The 22,493-nt window shown below is 39.0% G+C and overlaps 1 long non-coding RNA gene across 2 annotated transcripts in view; it reads left to right on the forward strand.

Moving 5' to 3' along the window:
* LOC149789834 (uncharacterized) overlaps positions 1-10,358 on the forward strand; it is a 192,276-nt gene extending 181,918 nt beyond the window's left edge. For both annotated transcript variants that reach the window (XR_016423982.1, XR_016423981.1), the window contains exon 2: positions 10,093-10,358. This is a non-coding gene — a long non-coding RNA (uncharacterized LOC149789834). The remainder of the gene's footprint in view (positions 1-10,092) is intronic.
* The last annotated feature ends 12,135 nt before the right edge of the window (positions 10,359-22,493 follow it).

The following is a 22,493-nucleotide window of genomic DNA, read 5'->3' on the forward strand; positions in this document are numbered from 1 at the left end:
CTGTGTTAGTGACGGTGCCAGAAGAACCCGTCACCCAGGACGGGACTGTCGTGGACAGGCCTGAAAGACCCTTTCGGGAGGACACTTGTGTGACCTTACCCCCTACTATAGAACTGGTTAGAACATTACCCAAAACATGTTGTACAGACACTTGTGTTTATTCCACGTTGATGGTTATCATGTGCCTTTTATCCTTATACTTAAGCCTTTGACTTTTATGTATTTTTGTCTTTCGTATTCATTTTTGAAACATTCAATAAACGTGTTCTGAAAAAAAGTATATAAACTCTTGTCTTGTTTGTTTTCGTGTCACAAGTGACATTTCTCACACTATGGCTACCTCTGCTGTCTCTGCTCCCTCTTCCTCCACTGTCAAAGTCATCGACGAACACTTAGATCGTGCCAGTTGGGAGGCTTTGTATCTTCGCCATCCCTTTAACATGCTCATTGCTGGACCTAGCGGTTCAGGCAAAACCGAATTTGTCAAACGTTTGATCGAACATAAACATCATTTGATCGATCGACCACCTCAGCGGATCGTGTGGTGTTACAAAGAGTGGCAATCGGCGTACAGCCTCTTGCGAGAAAGTCAAGGCGATTCCATCGTGTTTGTGGAAGGCATTCCTAAAGAAGACGACGGCATCGTCTCTGACTCCCGTCAAACCCATTTGGTCATTTTCGACGACATGTTAGGAGAAGACGAAGAAGAAATTAAACTGTGGTTTACGCGCAAAGGGCATCACCGTAATGCCAGTGTCGTTTACATCACCCAAAATTTGTTTCAACAAAGTAAAGCCCATCGCACCATCAGTCTCAATGCGCATTACGTGGTCTTGTTTAAAAGCCCTCGAGATAAATCGCAAGTGCAAGTCTTAGCCAAACAGTTAGGAACGCCTTGGCTGACTCAGGCGTACGACGATGCCACTCAAACTCCACACGCCTATTTACTCGTCGATTTGAAACCTACGACCCCCGAGGATTTGCGATTTCGTACCCACTTGTTTCACCACTGGTGCCAAGACGGAGGGCCTGTCCTGTACACGTCTCCGTCCTCGACTTCATTTCACTCCACATAAAAAAATCTATAAAAACCTCAGACTCTTTTTCGTCTGTCTCACTCACAGTGCGAACATGACGTCCCTTCAGTCGCATCTTCCCGTCAAATTGATTCGTGCCTTGTATGGCATCAGTCGAGAAAAAAATCCACAAATACGAGCTCGTGTCTTAGAAGCTAGTCTCAAAGAAGTCTTACGATGGTTCACGGTGACGGCACGTCAAATACTCCAAGGAATCATTCAGATTCCTCATCAAACCAAACGCTTTTTCGATCGAAACAAAGTCGCTTTGGTCCAACTGGCCGATCCCCGCATCGACACTCAAACCAAAAAACAAATCATTTTGAAACCTGGAGGGAGTGGTACTCTAGGAGGGGTCATCATTCGCTCACTCTTAAGATGGGATCCTAATGCCCCCAAAGTTATCCCCAAGAAAAAAGTCCAACGAAGCCCCAAGAAGAAAAAGAAAAAGACCAGGTCCCCAAGAAGAACTTCTCCAGTGGCGGGACCCTCCTCTTACCAGACACCACCCCGGGAAAAGAAAAGAAGCCCCCAGAAAAAGAAAAGTCCACAGAAGAAAACTAGTCGCAAGAGAGGCCCTTCGGCCAGGACGCAACCTTACACCCGCAAACCACGACCTGCCACGGCGGTGACCGCATCTCCGGCAGCCTCACGTTCATCCACTTCTCCGTTGATGACACCAAGAACTGAAGAGTACTTGGAGACGTTGATGACACCAAGAACTTCTCCGTTGATGACCCCAAAAAGAACTTCCCCAGTGGCAGGACCCTCCAATTTAGTGGCAGTGGCTGCTGCTCACAAAGTACCTTCTCCCAAAATCAAAGTCCATGAAAGATCGGGTATGTTACAAAGTTTACTGGATTTGTCCAAGCAAGAACTGGCTCGATTTAGTCCGTTGCGTACCCCTCCACGACGTGTCATGCCTGTCCTCAAACTGATACGCCGTAAAGACAATCAGTGGAGACGCGTTCCAGTATAAAAAAGACCTGTGACCAAGTCGGGGGTATCAGTGTTTTTTTGGTGCTACTGGAGACTCAAAGATGTCATCCTCCAGAAAACCCCAAGGAAAGAAAAGAAAAGGACTACCACCACGTTTAGTCAAACATGGGGACATGTTATCTGTCCTGTCCAAAGCTTCTTCACCTCTTCGAAAAAAACTCATTCAATCGGCCTCCAAAGAGGTCATCGATACTGTGTGCGAATATTGTTTGAACGTTTTGAAAGGCACGATCCCTTTGTCCAAACACCAGAAACAATGCTTAAGCAAACATCGTCACGTTCTTCGCCAAATGGTTCGAAAGAAAATTCCCATTCGTCAAAAGAAGAAGATGTTGGTCCAACGTGGAGGCATTTTGCCTCTCTTGTTAGGCACCATACTGAAAGGAGTCTTGGGAACCATGTTGGGAGGACTGGTGGGAGCAAGATAAAAAGGCCCTCGGAAGTCCCAAGATCTCAGAATTGACCCCTGACAACCCTATGGAAGGAGGAAAACTAGCTTTAGTGCCTTACAAACGATGGATGGAATACCATCGGTGGCAAGAACAACGCACCCCGCATTTACCTCCCAATCCCAATTTGAGCGAGATGTCCCAGTTACAACACGAATTGCAGTCCTTGATGGATCGCCAAGATTTGTCCGAAACAGAAAAATCGCAAAAGTACGGTCAACTCTTGCAACGACTGCAACTCTTTCACCAGAAAGCTTTAGACGAAACAGCTCTACCCACTCTGAAAGATTTTAAGACCTTGATGAAAAGTCCAGCACCATCACCAGTACCAGTACCACCACTACCAGTGACCAAGGCAGAAAAAGGAGAAGAAGAAGAAGAAGGGTTTCAAACTCCACCAGAAAAAGTACGCAAGTTAACAACACCACCTACCTCCAGAATTGGATGGATTAAAAAGATGATGGCCACCCCTTCTTCATCACTAGAGAAAAAGAAAGTGAAGACAGAAGTGAAGACAGAAGTGAAACAAGAACCGATATCCCCCGCTCAGATATCCTCCTCTTCAACACCTATTGCTGGTCGCACACGCAAAGCATTGCAATCCAAGAAAGTACCCCAAGAGAAAAAGAGTAGCATCTTCCAAGAGTGGGTGCCTTATTAACACACCAACCAACACAAAAAATCGAAAAAGTCTTAGCCAGCATTTACTACGATCCCTCGCATCCTGCAGGTTACGCAGGAGTTCAAAAATTGTATCGTGCTGCGAAAACGCGACTGAAAAGTCTCCGTTTACCTCAAGTGCAACGATGGTTACAAGAACAAGCTACCTACACTTTACACAAACCCATTCGACGCAAGTTTGCCAGAAGTCGCACCCGAGTGGAAGGCATCGATCATCAATGGCAAGCCGATTTAGCCGATGTCTCTCATTTGGCCAGCTACAATCGTGGCTACAAATATTTGTTTTGTGTCATCGACGTCTTTTCCAAATTTGCCTGGGTCGTGCCCTTGACTTCCAAATCGAGCAGCGAGTTAGTGCGAGCCCTGCAACGAGTGTTGAAACAAAGCGGTCGTCACCCTCTTCGATGGCAAACGGACAAAGGCACCGAATTTCTGAACCAAGCTTTTAAAAGAAAAATTAAAGAAACGTGACATTCATTTTTTTACCACCGAGAATCCCGAAACCAAAGCTAGCATCGTGGAACGTTTTCAACGCACTTTGAAAGAACGCATGTGGAAATATTTTACGCATCACCACACTCTGAAGTACATCGACATCTTACCGCACCTGGTGCAAGCGTACAACCAATCTTTCCATCGAAGCATCGGACGTGCCCCGCAAGACGTGACTCCCGACAACGAAGTGTTGGTGTTTGAGCGTCTGTTCGGTACGTCCCCGACGAGGGCTGTCCCCAAGAAAAGTGGAGAGTTGGTCGTAGGAGATTGGGTGCGCATTGGCAAAACCAAACGCACTTTCGACAAAGGTTACTTACCTAACTGGACGACCGAATTGTTTCGCGTCACTGGACGAGTGCATGGCCGTCATCCTGCCGTCTATAAATTGGAAGACATGAACGGAGAAGTGCTCAAAGGAACGTTTTATTTGCCCGAGTTACAACGTGTGACCAAGAAAGAAGACGATGTGTACGACATCGAAAGCATTCTCGAACGCAGAACCCGTAAAGTGGGCAAACGACGTGTCAGAGAAGTCAAAGTACGTTGGAAAGGATATCCGCCCAGTTTTGATTCTTGGATCGACGCTTCGCAAGTCATCGACTATAAAAAGAAGTGACCATCATGCCCTTTCACACAGACGCAGCTACGTCGACCACTCCTCCTTCACCTATTTCTTCTGTGCAAGATTTACAAAACAACCCTTGTGGGTGTGGTGTGGAGAACGTGTGCCTAAAACGCAAATCGTCTTTTTCTGCCAAATCTTCGTGGTGTATTGTGTCATCGGGGCAGCCATTGCCAATTTGAGTTCGCAACAAGGAGACAAACAATTGTGGACCATTTTATTGAGCAGTTGCATCGGTTACCTGCTTCCCAATCCCTCCCTGAAATTCTCCTCGAACGGGAACCACGGGAACCTTGTATCCAGTGCCAGTGCCAGTCACCACTCCAACAACAACCACAACCAGAACCCCATTTTGGGCGGAGACACGCCTCTGACATTCACTAACCCCTCGGACAGCCACAGAACTCTGGAATTATGAGTCACGAAAACCAATTTTACTTAACCTTACCCAGTGACAGTTCCATGGAGGTGTTTCCCCACAACACGTTGTGCTGTTACACGGCTAAATTACCTCAAGCCATCCAGTTAGATCACGAAGCCCATTGGGAAATGGCTTTAGTAGAAATGATTCGCCCTACACAAATCCAAAACATCACTGAAAAGCAAAACACTTTTGAGGTCGAAATCATGAACCAACAATTACAAGAAGCCATGAATGACACCGGGTTTTCAGGGGACACAAGACCATCCAACAATTCACCCTTCAATATCTACACCTTGAAAATTCCGTCAGGGTTTTATTTTAGTGGCCAACATTTGGTGGACACCATTACTTCCAGGTTCGAGTTCGCCTTTGGCAAAGCCCTGAACAGAGTCAAAAAAAGTGTCACCCTGGAGTACCATAAAGTGGCTCGTCGCTTACTGATGAAATTTCAGGATACCCAAACGTTGTCCATCAGTTTTAATCGTGACTTGTTTGATATTTTAGGTGGAGACACAAAAATGGCTCTAAATTTTAAACCGAAGATCAACAGCAATACGGAATTTTACAAGTTTTTTCGATTCCCTGTAGAACTGAACCAAGGACTGAATTTGATGTTCGTGTACTCCGATGTGGTGGAGTATAACATGGTGAGACACACCTCTGTACCGTTACTGCGTGTCATTCCTTTCAAAGTGGATAGTACCACGACCAGTGACCAGGAAGGTGGAAACACCTATCACGTCCACCGGACATTTGTGCATCCTCATTATTTGCCTGTCAGCAAGTCGTATTTGGACACGGTCAACATTGCTATAAAAGGAGATTTGGGACAAAATATTCCATTCACCAAAGGAAAAGTCACGGTGAAACTCCATTTTCGATAACGGTTCTCTCACGACTCGTAAGTCATGTATCCAGTGTATTGAGGGGTTGCACGACAGCGAGGACACGGTTTAGGAGGTATGTTAAAATCGGCCTTTCGTTCGGTGGCCCCGGTGTTGAAACCGATGGTGACACGCGGATTGCACGCCTTGAAAGATGCCGCACTGACACAAGGCAAAGAATTTCTCCAAAATGTCATCATCGACAAACAAAACCCTAAAGAAGCCTTCATGAGGGCAGGCAAAAATGTCTTGCTGCAAACGGGTAAAGACCTTTTGGGCCGACAAGACACACCTATAAATGCCCTGCACGCTACCGAGTCAAGCATTCAGCAAGGACAAGGCAGAAAGAGACGACGAAGAAAACACCCTTTCACCAGACTTCAAGCTAGAAAGGCCAAGAAAAGAAGAACCGTTCGAGACTTAGACGTTTTCGATTATTGAGACACTGCAACAAAAAATGATGCACCGAGAGTCTTGCGCCTGTTCCAAGACGGAACTGGATCTGTTTGCCATGCCCCCCACCATGATGACCATGCAAGAATCCCAATGGGTGGAATTTCATCCCGTCTCCTCATTGACCGATTCCGCTCCCATCGAGTTTGAGATCAAGGGACAGCCCGAAGATTACATCGATCTGAATAGCAGTTACTTGTACCTGAAAGTCAAAGTTCTAGATAAGGACGGAAATGCTATAGACACTGAGCCAGTAGCTCCCGTCAACAATTTCATGCATTCCTTGTTCAGCTCAGTGGACTTGTACTTGAACAACAAACTGGTTAGCAGCAGCATGGATACTTACCCTTACCGTGCCTACCTGGAAAATCTCTTGACGTACGGAATAGACGCCAAGAACACTCATCTCAATGCCTGCGTGCTATGGGAACCTGACGAAGCGGGCGAATTTGATAAAACAGGTCTTGAAGCTGACCCCAAATCAAAAACAACCACCAGTGAGGGATTTGTAGAACGAAGAAAGAGAATCATAGGACCCAACCAAAGTTTAGAACTGATGGATCGTTTGCATTTGGACATGTGGTTGCAAGAAAAATATTTGCTGAACGGGGTGGATGTCCGCCTGAGACTGAATCGGAGCAGTACCGCTTTCCATTTATTGGCTGATGCTGGCGAGTACAAAACCAAAATCCAAGAAGCCGGATTCTACGTACGTCGTGTGGAAGTGTTACCTAAAGTAGGTAACGACATCAGTCAGACGTTGAGCAGAACGACCGCCAAGTATCCGATCCGACGCGTAGAAGTGAAAACTTTCACCATTCCTAGGGGACAGCGATCCATGATCGAAGATCATCTGTTCCAAGGACAGCTACCCAAACGTTTGATCCTTGGTATGGTCTGGAATGAAGCCTTCAACGGAGCTATCACTAAAAATCCTTTCAACTTTCATCACTTCAACGTGTCCAAGATTGAAGTCAGTCGCGATGGCAAGACCTTGTGTACCCGACCTTTCGAACCTGACTTTGAGAAGAAGAATTACTTGAGATCGTACTTGTCCTTGTACGAAGCCACGGGACAGTTAGGAACCAACACCAGTCACGGCATTACGTACGAAGATTATGACGGAGGCTATGCTTTGTGGGCTTTTGATTTCACTCCAGACCAAGGCAGCGACGAGGGACATTTCCACCCTATAAAATCCGGCCAGATTCGTGTGGAAATTCAGTTCGGAAACAGAATCGGTGATGATGATGTAACGTTGAACGTCATCCTGTATGCAGAATTCGATAATACCATAGAAATCAACAGTTTGAGAGAAGTCATTCTAGATTACTAGAAGCCATGGAAGACTGTTATCCCTCTTTACCTAGTGGAGAAGCTTTGAAGATGGAATGTGAGGAGACCGTGGAAGGAGAATCCCAAAACAAAGACGAAAAGGACATCGTGATCAAGTCGAGATGGCCAGAACAAGAACAGCAATTAGTCTCCTACTGTGCTACATACCTGGCAGACACAATTACGACATGGATGAAGCATGATTACTATGGATGTCAAAACATCAGTCAAGAAGAAAAATTCAACGAATATCTGGACGAAGCTTGGAGTCTGTTTAAAAAAGACGTGTTACGTTGGTGGTATAAAGACTTGCGTGAACATTTCTGTCCTCCATTAACGACTCGAGACATCCATTACATCAAAACCCTCTTTGACAAATTCAAAGAGAAAGTCGAGATCGAAATTGATCACTTATTATCAGCAAAAGAACATTTAGTGACTTATTTTGATCGTGATTTTTCTAGAAACGATGAGAAAGTAAATCGTTGATTTTTTGACTAGTATGCTTATTTTGTTGTCTTAAGCTAGGAAACGTAGTGTCCATCCATGACTCAATGACTTGCAACAGTGGAAATCACAATTTCATTCACAACTTTGCCAACCCTGTTTAAAGTAGAGTGTAAATTGAAAAAAATGTTTGATGTTATATTGTTGGATTATTGTTAAAAAATGTTAGAGTTGTTGGTTAGTGTTAAGTGATTTTTGAATAAAAAATGATGCGTTTTGAAAAAAATGCCTTTGTGATTTGTTTGGCTATAAGAATGTTTGATTCATGCTCTTTGACTTCTTACTATCCCTCTCATGACACTCATTGAACATTGCGGCTCGAAAACCGTGGAGGGATGTTTTCCTTCACGTCCGCGCTTTGACTTTAAGAACCGGGTTGTTTCCAGTCTAACCATCCATTGTCGACTCATCCTCCTACGAAGATGTGCTCCAAACTAGCTAAGCGAAACGAAGCCTACGTGAATTTGCATAGGGTCAGACACAGTCTGATACCGAAGCCAGAAGAGATAGAGAATGTGAGAATGCTAAAAGTCACTGAAGACTTGATAGAAGAACTCTTCAGAGAAGAAGTGAACAGGGAGAAAGAAGAATGGACAGAGAAGTACAGACTTCAGAGACAGCAGCAACAACAACAACAGCAGCAGCAACAGCAGCAGGAACCTGAACCTGAGAGAGGCTTTGTCGATTGTCGTATCGACACCAAAGAGTTCTTCTTCTCTTTCCGAAGAAGCAGACCTATCGCCAGAAAGTCTATCCTCAGAGGACATCGCATTCTTAGAAACTAAAAGATTGCCATAGCAAACAAAAAAAAAAAAACCATCCCTTTTCAGGGCTACCCCAATACTCTAGAAACGAAATAACAATCACTTTGCCAATGTGTGTAGGTAGAGTAGTGTGAATATAAACACTAACTCTTTTTTATAGTGTGAAGGTATGTGTTTGTGTGTTTGTGTTTGTAACATCTCACGTACGTTGGTGTGGATAGTAGATTAAGATCATGTTTTTTTTTGGCTGTTTGAGGTGTGGGGAGAGTAGATTTGGGGGGTTTGATTGAATTGCTTTGCGTATGTGAATAGTATATTGGAGTGATTAATGAAAAAAATTTTTAGAATAGGAATGGGTAGTATAAAAAAGTGAGTGAGTGTTTCTTTTAGGTCCGCGCGTTGTTTTTTGGTCATGATCTAGGTAAGATCAATTTTATGTTTTTTAGGTGATGTTTTCCTTCACGTACGCAGTTTTAGTATAAATTGAAACTCGTTCGGCACTCCAGCTACCCTTGTTGATTGATCAACACCAGAATGAACACGAGACTGGCGAAACTGTTGAAACTTCATGTTCATCTGGAATATGACAGGCGCCTGTTGAACGAACTGGCCGCGGAGGCCATTGTGGAAGAAGGAAGGATGAGAGAGGAGGAGGAAAGAAGAAATAAAGAAGAGGAGGAGAGAAGATACAAAGAAGAGGAGGAAAGAAGATACAAAGAAGAGGAGAGAAGATACAAAGAAGAGGAGGAGGAAAAGGAGAAAAGAAGAAGAAATTTCAGAATCCCAGAAACCGAAAATTGGGATTCTGAAACCACATATCCTGCCTCTGCTCTCTCCCCCAAAAAAGTAAAAAGCAACTGGGGAACAAGATGTGTATGTGGCGCCAGGCCTGGAAGGTGCCACCATTAACCAGGTGTCCATGAAGTTCCAAAAAAAACCAGCCCTTTTCAGGGCCACCCAATACTCTAGAAAAGAAATAACCATCAATTTGCCAATGTGTGTGTGTGTGTGTGTGTGTGTGTGTGTGTGTGTAGGTAGAGTAGTGTGAATATAAACACTAACTCTTTTTTCATAGTGCGAGGGTATGTGTTTGTGTGTTTGTGTTTGTAACTGCTCACGTAAGTTTGTGTGAATGGTAGATTATGGGTTTCTTTATTGTTTCTTAGCGTATGTGGAGTGTATAGTTTGGGTTTTGTAACCGCTCACGTACGATTGTGTGGATAGTAGATTATGGATTTTGTTTTAATGATTTGCGTGTGTAAATAGTAGATTTGGGGTTTGTTTATTGTTGCTTCACTTATGTGGATAGTATATTATATGAAATGAGAAAAGTAGGGGATGTTTTCTTTCACGTCCGCACGATGTTAGGTCATGATCTAGGTAATATCAATTTTATGTTTTAGGGGGATGTTTTCCTTCACGTCCACGCTTTTCGTATAAGAACCCACAGTATTCGTCGTTCAAACCATTCTACAGAGAAGATGGCTTCGAACCACCTCGATAAATTTCAAACATTGCAAGACGTCCTTGACAATTTGGGCATGATATAACAAATGCTAGTACGACTCAATGAAGACCACTATTCTTATAGTCCGCATAGAGTAAAAATGGAGATTAACAACTTAAGAAAAGCAAAGGACATGATAAGTGGTGTGATGAAGGAAATAAAGGAGGAGAAGGAGGATGAAGAGGAAAGGATAAGAATACGAAAATGGAATGAAAAAATTGAAAAAGAAGAAGAAAATGAGAAGAGGAAGAAAGAAGAGGAGGAGGAAGAGAAGAAAGAAGAGGAGGAGAAAAAAAAAAGAAGAAAAAGAGTGTAGGTGAGAAAATAAGAAGTTGGTGGAGAAAAAGAAGAAATTAGAAGCAGAAGAAGAAGAAGAAACCAAAGGCCCTTTTCAGGGCCAGCCATATTTCTCGAAAAGAGAATGACTTTTCAATTGCCTACCCCTTTATAAAAATTTAAAAAAAAAAAAAAAATCCCATGTTCAATTCCCCTTGTCCCTAAAGTAGTTTTTTTTTCTAACATGTTCAATTCCCCTTTGTCCCTAGACAAACCCAAACTCTATTCCCATGTTCAATTCCCCTTGTCCCTAGACAGACCCAAACTCTATTCCCCATGTTCAATTGCCTTTGTCCCTAGAATCGATATTTTTTTTTCCATTGTTCGAATGCCTTTGACGCTAATCTCAATATTTCCTTTTTTTTCCTTTCTCCAATGTTAAATTCCATTGACGCTAATCTTACCCAGGGTTTTTTGCCCATGTTAAATTTCCATTGACGCTAATCTCGCCCAGGGTGGTTAATGTTAAATTTCCATTGACGCTAATCTCGCCCAGGGGGTGTTTGTAATGCTAATTCCCATTGACGCTAATCTCACCCCTTTCACTACTCACATTCTAAAAGGCGAAGACCCACGAGAGTGCGTTTCTTGCACTGTGAAGCACTTTCTGATAGAGTGTTTCGACCTGCAACCGATGCACGATCAGTATTACAATATGCATGACATGAAGGAACTTTTTGATGCAATAAACATCACTTGTATTATAGAATTCCTGAAAGCGGTGAACATTTACTCTTAGTTATAACTTGTATGCCATAACCTTGGGGATTTAATGTAATGTTTTTACCGTCTCTTATTTTCAACAACTTTTCATCTGTCTTTATTAACATATACCATTTACAGTCCCCGTTGATCAGGGAGATTTATACATTGCCCCCTTAACCATCTTATCGTTTTACTTTCAACTATTTAGTTTTGATATCGCTGGTCGATATAAAAACCTTTTCATTTCTAAATGATCATTCATATAACCATTTGTATGGCGTATAATAGCCTAACAGTGATTGTGCGCCCTGAAATAACAATGAATGAATGAATGAATGAATGAATGAATGAATCAAAACTATCCTGATTGGATGGAAGTCACAATGATTACTTCAGGGTCGGTATCCCACCAAATTAGTCCCGTTATATATCCTGTTTTTTGGTGGTGGTCATTCGTTAACGATGAATTATTCTTGCTACGACGTTAAAGGAAATTGTTTAAACAGGCATTGGTACTGCCCCAGAAGTGAAATCCGTTACCTACAGTACGTTCAGCTTCGAGTAGTCTTGCTTTAAGCACTTTTGTCTTCCGCTCATATCGAAAGAGCTTCTGATGAAGGCTGTGCCAGACCTGAGAGAAATATAATCTCTGATTCCAACGGGTGGGGATGGGAGAACTTCCCAAACAACATATATATGAATTACACGAATTGGCTGACTTCAGGGTTCATTTATTAGCATAAAACAACCAATAAGGATATCATTAAAGGTTTCCAGATGTAACGCTGAAAGACAAGAGCTCGGTATCATAACGCATTGTTCTTCTCATAATCTTCTCCATTTATCCGTGCACTAACTAATTAATCAATCTTTCTATTGATCTATCTTTATATCTATTCATGTCTTGATGTAACGAATGTGTAAAAATGCGTGTGTGTGTGTCCAGAAGCGAAATGTGTAAATCTGTTGCTTCGTATGATGTGAATTGTTTTTCAACAATTCACGTTTCCTATTGTACAGTGCTAGCACGCAAAAAGAAAAGCTTAAAAGGTAAAAATAAACCAAGGCTGCTGATCAATGTTGGCATGCGACAAAATGTTCTTAAATAAGCTAATAAAATATACAGATAAGAAAGACTAAAATAAATTAATTTCCACACACTTGGGTATGTATGTATGTATGTATGTATGTATGTATGTATGTATGTATGTATGTATGTATGTATGTATGTATGTTCGAGAAAAAAGAAAGAAAAGAAACTCACCCATGCATTTATTATAAATGAACAAAACATCCGGCTAAGCAGCATACGGTAGCTGAATCATGATTTAAAATTCTATATGAGATAATTATTGTCCAATACATATCACCCATAATTCGACCTTGTTCTCTTTGTAAGAGTAGAAATCCTGCTCTGTTATACACTGCCACTATAGCAATGCTGCAAACTCCTTCGTTATACACCGCATTGAGTGAACAAGAGCAGGTTGGTGAATTATGCTTCCAGTAAGATGTGGGAACACTGATATTAGGGATTGTTTGAACCATAGCCATCATATATCACCTCTAAAGAACAGCGCTTTGCATATATATCAGTTTTACACAACAAACTGGCATCGCATTACGTTATATGTATGATTGCTGTAGAGTGATGGCCTGAAGCAACTGTTTTTGGGTCCGACCTATTGATTTACTTGATCAATTAGTGCAAACAAACGTGTCCACAACGAATCGGTGTACATTGTAGACACTTACCGGAATTTTTCGCGGTTGGTCGTAGGGTCCTTTGGCGATATGTAAAGAAATTTACCGACCAAACCAACCTGTAAATCCACGTGGAGCAACACAACCCTATCTCAAGTGGTCATTTCGAATTTCGTGGCTACACACTGTTGTTCCATCAGATACAACAACCAATCAGATACGATTTCCACTTATTCGTACTTTGAAAGTAACTGAACAACCAAAATCATATACGATATCCACTCATTCGTTTTTTTATAGTTTGGTTTTCACAATCAGGGATGCACATGACCAAACCATTTCAACCACAAAATTCAAAAGAGCGACTCACACATAGGTTCGATTGATATTTTAATATGAATTAGGTTACACCTTTAAAAGATGGCAGCATGATGTTACCTTTTATTAAATTGCGCAAAATCATTAATAATTGCGTGGCATAGACGTGAAGGATACTTGACGAATCTAATCACGTACGCGTTCTGTCACGAGAGAGAGAGAGAGAGAGAGAGAGAGAGAGAGCATAGAACGTTAAAACAGTATTTAAATATCTACTTTTAATGAGTGGTTTTGAATGATAAAAATATTTGACATGTTGGTTAATATACCATATGACATGACTTGGAAGACCAAATTCATAATCCTTGGTTACTTTCCGCGATATGCGCGAAATACCAGATTATAACAACAATGGCTATAAACATTTGCAGTGCCATCGTTTTGAAACTTCTGGCAATTTGATTTTAATTGCTTTTCATGTCCGTTTATCTAAAGGACTCTCTTTGTATGTGGGGCATTTAACCCTGCATAAACTGCGTTTGCCTAATTCTAATAATGTTATGCAAATGTTTTGACTAAGATGGGAGGGAGTGTGACTGCCTTTTTTTAAAGAAAACTTTTACTGAAATCATCGGAACAGAAGTTCCACACGATACTAGAAATAGCCTGACGTCATGTGAATGTGAACCATTGTGTCTTGTGCGCATTATTTGTTTAATAAATGTATTTGGGTGCAAGGAAAAAAATGTTGAATACAAAATTTAGCTCAAGCCTAGCAGATTTAAACACTGAATATGTCCTGCTATATTTATTTTATTTATAATGGTTGCTTAGCTAACTTGTGTCCGTGATTAAAAGTTGCAACAACATGTGTACATAGTAAGAGTTCTATGTCCGTCTTATTTACAGTTACACTAGGTTTTCTATTACATTTTTATTACGTTATAGATAAAGTGAATATGTGTACGAATATAGATTTGATAAACAAATAATTCATTCCGGCATTAGATAAGCCTATCAGATATAATTCGAGAGGAATTATTTATTTAAATATTTATTGCAATTACCTTAGTACTCCTTGACTTGTGGATTTATATAAACTTAATTTTATTAAGTATTTTATTTAGGATTATTGTGAATTAATTCAAAGATATTCTAGACCGCAGCATTGTGTTACATCAGGACATTCAAGACTATAGGAACTCATTCGAATATTATATATTTGCGGAACATTCTATATTTTTGACATGTGCGAGGACATTTAGGATTATTTGGGATTTAGTTTACAATTTGGGATTTAGTTTACAATAATGTAATACTGATGTTGAAGCTCTCGTACGGTGTCGAACTACGGAAACTTTTGATAGCAGGCATATGTTTACAAATAAGACAGAAATTCTGCTTGTTTTGGAGATAGGACCTGAATTAATATACGCTCGTGAGCTGATGAGTTTTTTGTTTTGTTTTATGGTACTCACCCATATGTATCTACCTGAAAAAGAGTTTAGTGCATATTGTTTGTAAATTTAAAAAATTGTTTTAATGAACCTCTGATTCAAATCACGTTGATTCAATATGATCAATGAATCTGCTAAAGTGGTCTATGCGGTACTTCACTGGAAAGTGTTTGTTCCCTGCATGAAAACATAGATATAAGAAGGTGCTATTTTTGCGTCCTTTGCAGTTCCACTAACTTGCAGGAAATGCTGATTGTTAAAAGGAACGTTGTCCAACTTTAAACCGCGGTTTACCAGCCTCGCCAGTTATGGAGGCTGATAATCGAGGTGACTATCGCAATGCTTCCGTAAATCTTGAATGTCATGTGGTTTTGTTAGTATGAAGTGAGTAGCAGACTGGATATTTGAACTAGATCATTCGGTCTCAACCTTTTCGTTTATGAGGACCCAGTTTTAACTTCAAACATTTTCTCTGTCCACATATGCTAATAGTTTTAGGACTGCGAAGCTGTGTGAATTCGCAGACCCCTTGTAACAAATCGGAGACCACGCCGGCAGAGTTTCCCGCAGGTTGAAAACCATTGGATTAGAGCACATGGTTTACGTATGTAACTTGCACTATATTGCATATGAAATCTCAAATCGGTATGAAAGTTATTAGTGTGATTAATCTGATTTTCATATGTTACGACTCTGTAGTCTTAAACTAAGTAACGGAAAGAAGCGAACACAAAATCCTTATTAAATTCAACAAATAAATTTCTTTCTCAACGTTACAATGTAAAAATATAAGAGGAACTTAACAGTATTGTGAATTAAATCACAAATAATCCTAAATGTTCTATTACAAGACCAAACGTGTAGAGTCTTCTAGATTGATTTAGTATTTAATGTGATCATAGTCTTGGATAAGCTGATATGCCAAAAGTTTGCATGTATCACACTTATATAATCCAGAATGTCCTTTAATAAATTCATAATAATGCCCAGTTATTTAGTCCAAAATAGTAATGGAACAGTGTAATTCCATTACAATGATTTGTAAATAAATTATTCATTTAAAATTACAGCTGAACACAAGAGTCAATAAGTCTAGACTCTGAAACTTAAGGAGGAATGAAATAATTCTCTGTATCTTAACATTATGTAAACATATATCACAAAAATGACCAGAATGTGGGTCTTTCGTTAGCTTCAAGAACCATCCAAATTTATGACTAAAACCAGACATTGAAATCAAACACCATTAAACGATATATTTAAAACTGATGAACAAGACAAACAGCAGAGATACACAACTTGAAAAAAGCTCAAGCACACAAAATAAATCAAATATATATCACACAAAATAAATCACACACACACATACACACACACATATATATGGAATAAATTATATGGTGCTTATTTGAATGTTTCAGAATTGTGCACTGGATAATCCACACCATTTTTGTCTTCATAAATCAGTACTAAACCAAGCTCTATATAACTTACATTAACAACCATTTTAAATTGACTGAAATATGGACCTGAATAAACTGATGCACTCGAAATTATCACCTTTTACTTATTATTATTATTATTATTATTATTAATATTATTGTTATTATTATTATTATTATTATTATTATTATTATTATTATTAATTATAGGCTGTAGGTTATTACGGAATGTTTTCGCATTATGATTCCATATCTAACAGAATCTGGTTGAGATGATTCCATAAGTTTCTTGGACTTCGTTTGTAGCAATGGAATCCTGTAGGCGTCGTATCTCTGCAATAATTTGTATTTTAAGGTCTGCATGTTTTCTTGCCATTTATATTCTTTTATATTTTAAAACTAATTACTTCTACTGCCCGTAAATACACAACACCCCGGTTACGTATCTGTACTCGGAGTTGCAGGTGGCTTTCCATTTCTGCCAACACGGTCTTAAATTCAACATTGGTAGTCGCGTTATCCTCAATGTCCGTCCAGTACTTATTCGTTGTTGTTGTTTTGGGGTTTAACGACATTTTTCAGCACAAGAAAGGCTATACATGGCGGCCAGTATTAATGGTGGAGGAAGAACCCGGGAAACCCCCGGAAAGAACCACCGACATACGAGAAGCTACTGGCAAGCTTTCTCACATACCCATATAGGCCGAACCCGCGACTTGAACCCACGCAGAGGTGAGATGGCAGTGATCCGTAACGGTGAGCGCTTTAGACCACTCGGCCATTCGGGGCCCCGTACTTATTTGTAATTATACCGAGACTGTGTTCTGCCGTCTCGACATCCTTTTACCATCGCAATCAGGTGATAACAGTAACTATAGATGTGGCTCCAACGACGACATTTCAGATTAGTGTGCCTATATTAAGGAACGTAATCGTGATTTGCGGCACAACAAAATTTAACTGTGGTTCTCGCAAATATTCCGCAAAATAGAATATACGACAGTATTTTACGAGTAGTAGCGTAATTCTCGTGGCGATTTCGTCTCGCAGTTGTTGTTTCGCTTCGATTATTTTTTCTGGTTAGCAACATTAAGGGATTTGCCATAGTTCTTGAATTAATAATGTGATCGTAAAGTATAATTGCTTGACAGTCAGACCTTAATCGGGTGCGACACGCACTTCTAACAAATTATTATGTTTTACTGGTACAACTGTCATACAATCATATAAAATCACTGTCTGACGAATATTTAACTCTCCCCCAGTGAGCGTTTTTGAGGCCTGGCATTACGTTCATTTAAAACTACTGTGATCGCGATCGAATAGTTTATGAAATGATCGTTCTCGTCTTCGTCCAGGAATTATTACACTGACAAGAGCGTCGTTGTTAAATAACAGTTGAGATTTTGCTCTTCATGATTGAATGAATACTGGTCCAACATAATCAACAGGGAATATAATCGGAATGGATTTGTCACTGAAATCTATATTTATCACTATCGTTTAAACCATTGCATCCGAACCAGCTTGATATTATCCTGGGCCGCCAGTCACATCTATACTGAGGAAAATATAGATGTAATTTGTAACCTCAGCAAACATATTCGGAAACTCATCCCAGCAGTGTGCGGTATCAAACCAGATGAATAATTTCGAGTAATTTAAAGTCAATGGCGCGAAATATTAACATGTGGCAACTGTGCCGGATCATTTTAGGTGCGCGTGCGTACGGTTGTGTGAAACCCATCTTGTCTGTCATTTATGTCGGCCAAGGGAAAATATAGAATATTCCCCCTGGTTTATTTTGGTGTTCAAGTATCACCTGGATCACATGACAAGATTATCCACAAGTTTATCAATGGTGGGAACTTCGTCAATTGTAGAAAGGAACTCAAGGTTGGATGGGTGCTTCATGGGGACGACTGTATCCCTACATACATAAACTCAGTTGATCGTTTTGTGACGGCGCAATAATATGCGACCAATCCCACGTTAATCACCTCAAAATCATTTTCAACAACAGTTGATTTTTCGTTTGTCCAACTTGGTCATTAACACACACAGACACACACACACACCCTCTATATATATGTGCGTGTGCGCATACCATCTCACATACACAAATGAAACGGTGAGAGAAAGGATTATTTTCTCAAAGTCAACACTATTCCATGATCACATTAGTCCACTTTTATTGCCAATACTCTGTTTCCCTATAAAATACGTTTTCACATGATTCTATTTGGTAAATAACATTTGGATCTTTCAGGTCAGACTTAATAGCTTCAAATTTAAAAGAAATATCAACTCGAAGTTGAGTTCTTGCAGGTTTGGTTTCTGTTTTGAAATTTCGATCTATATATATATATATATATATATATATATATATATATATATATATATATATATATATATATATATATATTCTGAAATTTCAAAGCTCTAAAAATGTTTTACAACGATACAGAACTGATGTTTCATCGTTTCTAACTCACTATTACAGGAAAGCACAATTTATCCTTTACAAAACCAATTCTAAATAAAAAGAAAAATATTTATAGTCAGTATGTTATGGTTAATTCTAAACTGGAGCCACCATACTTTTGTATCCAATTTTTTAAAAATACGGAATCGAATATACCTTATTCCACCAATACTTGTCTTTTGTTTAATTTAATAAAAATGAGGTTTCTTGAGCTTTGGGAAACTGTAGTAATGACTTTATTAAACTACACTTTACAACTATACATCAGTTTTAATTCCTGAGTAGAACTTCAATATTCTTGGGGTAAAACATTGCAGAGTTTTTCTCATGTTGCAAATTTAATCTCTTTAAATATAGTCTGATTGCATTTACAATACCTTAATATTGTGTAACCTGGGTGAAAAATTATATAAACCATTCATATGTTAAATATAAACCTTGTTCATAAAAGAAATGATGTATGCATTTTACTCCCTTCGACAGCCACGATCGATACAAAAATGGTCTGTTGTTATATTGTGTTTTTTTTCTTCTAGACACTCTGTTGTTAAAGTTCAAGGAAGTTCTTATATTTTCTATTGTCGTAAATTCTCTCCCTGCTAAAGGAACATCCTTTTTTATTTTGTGTTGTTGGATAATCTTGATCTTTGCAAATAATTTAATTGAAAAAGTATAACAAGGACAAATCATATTTATTAAGAGAGTATTTTGTTATATTTTGCCATTCAGAATGATTAGTCAGCAAACGCTTTACACAATATATTTTTCAAAATTTGACAACATATTCTAGATGTTTCATTCACAATCCACCTTCTAGTCTATTAAGAATTGTTTACTTATTTTATTAGGACATTTGAAACACTTGCTGTGCGATTTGGTAACATTAAGAAGAAATGTGACAGTTTAGATAAGGCCGTTGCCTTTAGTACAACAAATTTCCCATATATTGTTAATTTGATTCGACTCCATTATCGAAGAGTTTTTTGCATCATGAATTTTGTTTTAAAAATTAATTTCTTCCGTATTCACGGATAAAATAGTTCTTAATAGAGAGAAATTTAAAACGCACTCAAATCCTAATTTGTACACATCTGTGTATGTGAATACTTTAATGCCTTTTGTTTTGTTGATATTCACTTTTAATCCCGACATTGATGCGAATGTTTTTAATGTGTATACCGATGCATACAAAGAGATATCCCATCCATCTAATAGGAATGATATTTCATCAGCGTAGTACCAGTTTTTTTCCATATCATTAATGAAGGTGCCTTTAATATCATTATTGTTCCGAACCATAATTCCTCAAATTTCTGCTACTAATAAGAAAAATATGAGTGGTTCCCCTTGACGATAACCAGTTCCAATATAAAAACTGTTATGCAAATAGATTTCGAGAGATACATACTTTTGAATGTTGTTTTATTCTGCTTGCTATAATTGATGAGGTTATTTTTATCGAAAATATTAACAAGCAATATGTCTTTTTCAATAATTCTATAGATTTTTTCCTTTGGCAACAATGTAATAATTCCCTAGATTAAATCACGTTTTTGAATCCAAGATTCACTGAATTTATCACTATCCTACACCGTTCCATATTTTTAAAAAATTCAATAGTGGATTAATCACTTCCGGGACTTTAATCATAATATTTAAGAATCTGAAGCTTCCGAAACAGTCATTTGTCAATTGTCGTTTGTTAATTTCGGAACCTCAATCTTCCCAGTATACCATCTAGTTTTGTTTTGACTTATATTGTTATCCTGTTTACTAAATAATGTATCATGGCATTTTTTTCACCTCATTCAAAAGTTTGAACTGATCAATGATTATTTACTCTGATTCTTCTATCACTTTTATTATTGTTTTGTTCATATAATGACTTTTTCCAAGCTACAAAAATATTCTCTCGTTTGTTCTCTTTCTTCTGTCCATTTGCGTTTTCGTCGACGATCCCTTTTACGTTTTCTTCTTTTTTTCTTCAAGATGAATTTTCAAACGTTAAGAAACTGTGAAAAATTTACCTACCCAAGCCAAAGATTTCACTTGCATGGTCTGATATGAGAACACAAAACGAAGTTCATCAGGCTGATCCTTTTTTCTTTCACGATGTCGTGTACCCAAACGCTCATTGAAATACATGTTAACTATTGTAAATGTTGCAAGCTGATAACAAGAAGCCGATACGTTGACGTCACAAGATTGAACAAGTTCGTTTTTGTCATATTAACGTATAGTGTGTAAAGAGTTAACTGCACATTTACTGAATGATTATAAAAACATCATTATTCGCAAGAATTATCGATTCGGATTGCACAGGAGTGGGTAACAATGCAAACATAAAATAATGAAACCACATGAACAATTGGAGTTAAGCCTGCTGAGGCGATTGGACAGAATGATGTCATCGTCACACTCAAAACGATTGCTGAGTCGGCACATACTAATGGCTGAGATGACCAAATGCCAGCCTAATTCGAACTATGTGAATATTATTATGTTTCTTTTTGGACTTAAATGTGACATTTACAATTTTTTATAATATCTTAGTTTTCATTATTACCTAGGTACAACAAAACCATGATTTTACACGAGATAAGGGCGTTGTTATATAAAATGAAATGATGTAAGACTTTATTTGGAATTGACAATTGAATAGTGAAACATGTTCAATGCATGGGAAGTGACTGATTCGTTTGCTTATCAAGGCTATCACTTTTCATTCACTAGGCAGCTAGCGGGTTTGTAGCTCTAAGGTCAAGGTCATTGTAGGGAGCGAGGCACGAGATGGGTATAACATGTGACGTGTGGTACTCTTGTTACTTAAAGCCTGGAGGTTGTGTCACATCTGACGGTTTTTGTGTCATCTCTAAAAGATCCAAATTGTAGACTTTAAGAGAGTGTTTCAACATACTTTTACAATCATCCCGTTTGATACTGGTGTGAATATTTGGGTGCTTTGAGTATGCGCATCTTTGTTCTTTTTATGTGCATGTAGGGTAGGAGTTAGTAATGTATACAATAGAAGAGCAGGCATACATGATGTTTCTCCTATGTTTGTCTGAAGATTTCGTTTTGAAAAGAACTATGCCAGTTCAATATAAGCCAGATTTTGGTTCCAAACATATTTGTGAATCAGGCATAGAATATGAGGAGTGTTACCAATGCTAGGAGCTTCAGAGAAGGTGAGGCGTTAAACAAGTGATATGTTAAATTCGCAGCTTCACGTCAGTCTTGCATGAAGTTCTGAAGCTACGGAAACTTTATAACCGTTTTACATTTTTGTGCAGCTGTTTTATCTTTGGAGAACTAGAAAATGTATGTTAAGGGACCATCCATAATTATTGGGTGGACGCATATTAGAATTTCTTTTAAACCAGTGCGAAAAGTTTACAAGCTATTTGAGGGATGAAAATGTATAGTTTCTGGAGTAAAATATTACAGCACACTCCCACTCCAACCATTTCTAATAATACAATGGGCAGTTCTTGAATTTAATGCATCCAGGAGCACGATATCTGAAGCTTATTTCAACTGCAAGTTGCTATTATTTATATCAATATTTTTTATTTTAATGTTAGCTTAGAAAACCATACTTGATTCTTTTAAAATGTGTTCCATTAAATCCAATAAATTCACTTCAGTGTTGCGACCTGTTCAAAATAGTTTTTCCTTCCAGTATGTTGGCATCATATGGAATTTACATATATCTGTGTTTATCCATTTGTCTTCCATGTCCATGCTGCGATTCCTATACAGCTTCACTTATTAACGTTAAACTTTTAGCATTGGTAAATCTGGGATTAGTACATATTTACCCTATAGATAAACAGATAAAACCCTCATC

The sequence above is a fragment of the Sinohyriopsis cumingii genome, chromosome 10, assembly GCF_028554795.1.
Source record: "Sinohyriopsis cumingii isolate HCF-2022 chromosome 10, ASM2855479v2, whole genome shotgun sequence".
Classification (NCBI taxonomy): Eukaryota; Metazoa; Mollusca; class Bivalvia; order Unionida; family Unionidae; genus Sinohyriopsis; species Sinohyriopsis cumingii.